Source organism: Dama dama, chromosome 30 (genome assembly GCF_033118175.1).
Source record: "Dama dama isolate Ldn47 chromosome 30, ASM3311817v1, whole genome shotgun sequence".
In the NCBI taxonomy this organism is placed as follows: domain Eukaryota; kingdom Metazoa; phylum Chordata; class Mammalia; order Artiodactyla; family Cervidae; genus Dama; species Dama dama.
In genome coordinates, this window is record NC_083710.1 from 70,166,244 (window position 1) to 70,172,888 (window position 6,645).

The window sequence follows — 6,645 nt, forward strand, 5'->3', positions numbered from 1 at the left end:
GCTTCAGAATCCCCTGTGCTGGCTTGCTTCAATACTTTTAGACCCTTTGGGACCCCATGGACTGTAGCCCGCCAGGCTCCACTGTCCATGGGGATTCGCCAGGCAAGAATACTGGAGTGGGTTGCTATGCCCTTCTCCAGCGGATCTTCCTGGCCCAGGGATCGAACCCGAGATTCTTATATCCCCTGAAGACATGTTAGAAGAGCTAGCGACGGGCCCACCCCAGTTTCCCACTCAGTTAGGTGTCAAGCGCGGCCCAGAACTTGCTTCTCTAAGTAGTTCCCAGGTGAAGTTTTGGCTGCTAGCCCTGGGATCACTTTGCGAACTTCTGATCTAGACTGTAAATAAAGTTGTTGCGACATAGAACTGATTAATTTCACGGAGATGTGAAGCTGCCACGCTTTTACCTATTGGACAAGTAACCCTGACCGTGGCATCCCAGAGCCGCGTTCGGTGCGTTTTCACCAGAAATACCAGCCGTCCGGTTCCCTCCCTGGGCAAGATCAGAGGAAGGCCATCTGATTCAACAGTAGGGATTTTACTTTTCAAATTGGGAAGCTTTGCGGATGAAATTTGGAGAAGGGCACAGCAACCCACTCCAGTATTCTTTCCTGGAGAATCCCACGGACAGAAGAGCCCGACGGGCTACACTCCACAGGGTCGCACACAGTCGGACACGACTGAAGCAGCCTAGCACGCGCGCACGCACGCCGATGAAATTTAGGACGAGCTTTCCCTTTTGGCCGCGCCCCCGCCCCTGCAGAAAGATCTACTCTTTTCTCACGGCGACCAGCGCGCATCCGCCTCCCACCACCCGGGGGCGCTGCGGTCACCGGATCGCGGCACTTCCGGCTCTCGGCTGGAGCAGGGAGGCTGCAGTCCCCACGCGCCGCATTGCGCACGCGCAGCAGCGCCTCCGCCGCCAGACCAGGAAGCGCTCGGGAAGTGGCCGGGAAGAGAAGCCACCTAGGGCTTCCCCAGAACGGCTGTTCTCACCTCTCTCTCGCCCTTCAAGCCTCAGGCTTTACCTGGGCAGGAATTAATGAGCCAGGCTACTCTACACAAGGGAATTTACGAAATTCGAATGGCTGGATTGAAAAAGAAAGACTGCCGAAACCCGGGATCGAACCAGGGACCTTTAGATCTTCAGTCTAACGCTCTCCCAACTGAGCTATTTCGGCGCCCTTTTTGCCGCCCTCAGAGTAAACTATCACTGAACTCCTGGCGTTGGCTTCTTCCGTCTTTTCCCAGTAATCACTAAAAAGTGTCTCTTCCTTGTCAGATTAAGTGGTTTTCTTTTTTTAATGGCTATACCTAGAAGTCTGTGTTTTTATGAGCCATGACTAAATAGCTAAGTATACGTTACTTAACTTTTTCCAGTATAATCCGAACCTCTGGTTTAATCGTCGCCAGCCGGCAGCGTGAATGAGCCGGTGTCTCGGCTGCAGGATTCGGGGGTCGGGCTGGCCCGCAGCCGGGTGGAGCGGGGTCAAAAGTAGCGATGGCTGCGCGCCCTCCGCCCCGAGGCCTCCGCGGCGCCTCTGCACGCGGCCTCAGTCCGCCCACAGCTGGTTCCAGCGGTCCCGATGGAGGGTAGTCCCTTTGGCTAGCCCCCTGCACTAGGAGTAGCCCCTTCGAGCTGTGAGCGCACACTCTTCACTATTGGTATAGACATGAAATGGACCGCGATCCCGAGTCCTCGCCCCGCTGCGTTTACCTGCCACCACGCTGCACGGAATCAGCCAGGTACATCTTAAAAGCTTGGCGAGCTCATTGACCACGGTCACCCAATATCAATACTAAATGTTTCTGAAGCACCAGCTACGTGTCAAGCACAGACATTCTGCACCGCCCAAATGCCCTGTTTGTTTTGTTTTGCTTTTTTCCCATCTCCAATTAAATTGTAATTCTCCAAAGGCGGGGTTGATTACCACCGCCGTTTTACCCACTTAAGTGGAAGCTTCACAGTCAATTTTGAGGGATAGATGTATGTATGCATACGAATATAAAAGAAAAAAATGTTTGAATATAGGGAGTGATAGCCATCTCTAAGGTCGCTTTCTGTGTTCCTTTGTTGTAAATCCAAACAGAAGAGCTTGGGATTTATCAGAAGTCATTGATTAAGGAAGGGAAGAGACCAAAGCGAGCTTGGGGATAGAGTTCTGTGTAGGCTTAGGAGAGGTTGGAGTGGAAGAAGGAAAAATTTGGAGCAGCTTCCTTACGCAGGTCAAACATAAAGAGGTGGGGAAAGAGGGTTTTTCTTGAATGTCATGAATGTGGGTATCTTTCACATTCTTCTCCAAAGACTGTAGGGAAGGCTTGAACCTGGGTGACTAGGAAAGTGACAGGTAAGTTTTAATGGGATTTGGAGTGGGTGTAGGGATGAGGAAAAAATCGGAGTTCATCACCTACCCCTATCTTTGCATCAGGTCCAAGCCCTTTCCCTGGGGAGATGGTAAACATACCCTATTCCATACCCTCATGTGAATCCACTTCCAACTGGCTCTAAAGATGAATGAAAAGAATCTGGACCACTACCCAGTGGAGACCACAACACTGATTTCGACCATTATTCAGCACACATGGACCAGAAAAGTGTGTATTAAGGATCTTAAGCTCACCTTCTTGTATCCCGTGATGACGTTTATGCTGATCTTCAGTTTCTTTGTTTATGGCAGATGGCTTACATAAAAAAAAAAAAAAAAAAAAAAAAACTTTGTTATGAAAGAAAAAAATATATATATACCTTGTTTTCAATTTATGTGTTACCATTTTTTCCAAACAGTTACAAAGATGTTAGACACAAATACTTAATAAATTGTTTGGGCCTGAGTACTTCATGAAAGGAACTGTTTGGTATTTCTTTTGGTCTGGGGGCACTGGAAAAATTTACAGAGACAGGAGGAGCATTATATACAGAGAAGGTTTGGAAGCCTCTAGCTTAGTGCCCTGATGTTGATAGCAGTGTTGAATGAATATTACTACTAAGTTTGGGAGAAAAATCTGCTTTGTTCTCAAGATTATAGAAGCTAGAAGAACCATCAGGCTTCTGCAGAGACCAAATGCCAAGTGCTAAAGTGAAGGGGAAAGTCTATGGACATGCTCACAGTCGAAAGGAACTGATGATAAAGGAGTTGGCATCTAAATCACTGAAAGGACTCCATGTTGAAAAGAAGCTTTGGCTGCAGTCTTGTCTCCCAAATTAGTCCAAGGATTCTGGCCAACTCCAGTCTAATTACCTATGATAACCATGAAGACTAATTAAGGGAACTAACGAGACGATCTAAGAATAACAAAACTGAAAAGAATATGTTGTATATAGTTATAATATCTAATAGATTTTTGAACAACTATCGATTGATAATCTGTCCTGAACTTTGCTCCTGGGACTTCACAGTCCAAAAAAGTAGCACTTATTTTTATTTGTGTATGATTTTAGTCAACATTTCTCAAAAATGTTAGAAGGAAGGGAGTATATCAAAAGGACATAAGAGCCAGTTTGAAGGGGCTCTTACTGGCCAAATCTGGGGAAATCTATGCTTCAAAATTAAATAAGGAAGGTGATAGATTATTTACTCCTTGAATAAAATAAGAATCCATGAGTATAATAATGCAGAGAGAATGAGATTGAGGGTTCTGGCCAGCACATAAATAATTTGCAATGACTGAAAAATGGCTCAGAGGGTAAAGTGTCTGCCTGCAAGGTGGAAGACCTGGGTTTGATCCCTGGGTCAGGAAGATCCCCTGGAGAAGGAAATGGCAACCTACTCTTGCCTGGAAAATCCCATGGACGGAGAAGCCTGCAGGTTACAGTCCATGGGGTCACAAAGAGTCAGACATGACTGAGTGACTTCACTTTCACTTTTGACTGAAAAATATGGATGGAGTGGTGGCATTGAAAATCGCCATTTTCCAAGCATGATAGTAAGACTGGTTGGGTCAAGAATCATCAGTGGATGCTATGTCTTCAGGGAAAGTTATACAGTGAGCAAAATCATGGTATGGTCTCAATGTGTCTCTTTGTAGATTCCTTAATAGTTGCAAAGGGGAAATAGAAAGTATACAGTGGGAAAACTGGACAATTCCTTGATCTGGTCATCAGGATGAACCTCACCAGTGAAGGACACTTTAACATCATGTGCCTTCTAATGTGAGTCCTTCAAAGGGACCCAGCTTGCCACTTAAATCATGGTCCAGTCAGGGATGCATAACCTGAATGGAATCATGAAGCAACATTAAACAAATTGCAATATAAAGGCAATCAAGTAGATGACTGGCCTATACTCTTCAGAACTGTTAGGTGATGAAAGCAAAGAAGAGCTGGGCCACTGTTTCAGATGGAAGGAGGCAACAGAGACATGACAACTAAATGTAATATGTGATGCCAGACTGGTTTCTATTCAGGAGGGAAAATGCTTTAAGGATAGTAGTAGAGGAATTAAAGAAATTAGAACATGGGCTGTAGATTACATAAAAGTGTCGTGTCAATGTTAAAAAACCATAGCTAGGTGAGAAAATATCCTTGTCTTAGGAAATACATACCAAAGGGCTCAGGTATAAAGAAATATCATAGCTGCAGCTTACCCTCAAATGGTTCAAAAAAATAAAATAATGATGTGTGGGCAAATACACAGAGAGAGAGAGAGAGACAGAGAGAGAGAGAGAGACAGAGAGAGAAAGAGAGACAGAGAGAGAATATGAAAATGTAAATAGGGGAAAATATTGAAAGCTGGTGAACATGGGTAAAAGATACTTGGGACCTGTACCATTTTGTAACTTTTATGGAAATTGGAAACTCAGAATTAAAAAGAATTTTTAAGATTGCTGATCTCCTGGAGCCAGAAAATTTCCATTAGAATCATGGTAATGCTAGATATGGCAGAGACCATGGGGTTTATTTAGCAAGGTTCCACAAATTTACATATCAGGAAACAGATAACCAGAGATGCTATAGACAGCTTGCTTAAGGATACCGTCTTAGTTGGCCTGGGCTGCCAGAACAAAGTACCATAGACGTTGGGAGGGTGGAGTGAGGCACTTTAACAGCAGAAATTTATTTTCTCAAGGTTTGGAGGCTGGGAAGTCCAAGATCAAGGTGATAGCAGAGTAGGTTCCTCTTGAGAGCACTCTTCCTGGCTTGCAGATGGCTGTCTTCTCACTGTGTGCTCACATGGACTTTCCTTGGTGTGTTCATGGAGCTCTCTCTCTGTCTCTCTTTGTGCCTTCTTCTGTCTCTGTCTCATTGTCTTCCTCTTCTTCTAAAGCCACTAATCCTATCTGGTTAGGTCCCTACTTTTAGGACCTCCTTAACCTGAAGTACCTCCTAAAAGTTCCCTCTCCAAATACAGTCTCAATGGCAGCTAGGCTTCAATATGAACTGGAAGAGAACAGTTCAGTTCATGCCAGTTACACAGTTAATTTGGTGCAGAACTGACTACTGATCCACAAAGCATATTCTACAGCTTCTACCAAATGCTCTTAATTTTTTTTTTTTAAAGACCCCATTTCAATGAAAAATTGGCATGAGTCTAAATCTGAATCTGGAGTCTGGGATTAGGGCTCAGCTTTTCTAATAGAGCTTTTATTTAATGCGCATCTCTATACCTTTTGAAATTCTCTATATGTGGAAAGAATTTTTTTTCTTGATGGATAGAAAGTGATTTCTCCAAGACTTATATATTAAAGTTGTAACTTAGGGGAGAAGTATAAAAAAGTTAGTAGATTGCAAATATCATCAGTATGCTGAATTGATCCAAAAGAAGTTAATTTATTTAAAGCCATTAAACCACAAGTCTATAAAGACCTTATTGGTTTTTTTGTTTTTGTTGAATCACAGACATCAATATTAAGCCTTGGGGTATACTTACAAGGCCAGAAACAATTAAGTAAATTATACTTAAGAACAACCAACTGAGCTTTTTCTATGTTCTAATCTAATCCTCCCACATCCATCAGGCAAACACTTAACTAGCCATATGGATTTTGCACAATGCCTTAAAGGCCAGAAAACTTGGACTCCAGAGCTTGAGTTTCAGAGGCTTGGCCATGCTTTAAATAATTGTTGGTTTGTCTTGTCTCCTTTCTTGATGAACTGGGCCAGCCTCCCACCTGCGTCCCTGCTCCATCTCCCTACTCCACCCTATCCAGCCATTAAGGAGGAAGACCTGGTTATTCACCCAAAGAAATAAGGCAGAACAAAGTTAAGTCAGGACTTCCCTAAATCCCTTGTTAGTTAAAAAAAGCCAGAAACAAGAAATAAATCTGTCTCTTCCTTTGCCCCACTGAAGATGCACAAAGTGAAAGTATTTGTTGCTCAGTCATAGAGGGTAGCAGACCAGGCTCCTCCGTCTATGGCATTCTCTAGGCAGAACACTGGAGTAGGTTGCCATTCCCTTCTTGAAGGGATCTTCGCAGCCCGGGGATCGAACCCAGATCTCCTGAATGGCAGGCAGATTCTTTACCATCTGAGCCACGAGGGAAGCTAAAGATACACGAGGCAGTGTAAAATGACCAGAGGCTCAGAAAAGGAGGGCACAGAAGCACCTGTGCTGTCTGGTCCTGATGCGTCTCCAGCCTCCCAGGTGCCCAGCACTCTTGACTCTGTCCTCTGCTTCCATCCACCAGTCTAGCTCTGTCTGTTGTATC

The 6,645-nt window shown here is 44.5% G+C and overlaps 1 non-coding gene across 1 annotated transcript; it reads right to left on the reverse strand.

Moving 5' to 3' along the window:
- Positions 1-1,108: 1,108 nt before the first annotated feature.
- TRNAF-GAA (transfer RNA phenylalanine (anticodon GAA)) lies at positions 1,109-1,181 on the reverse strand. The gene has a single exon. It is a non-coding gene; the product is annotated as a tRNA-Phe (tRNA).
- Positions 1,182-6,645: the final 5,464 nt, after the last annotated feature.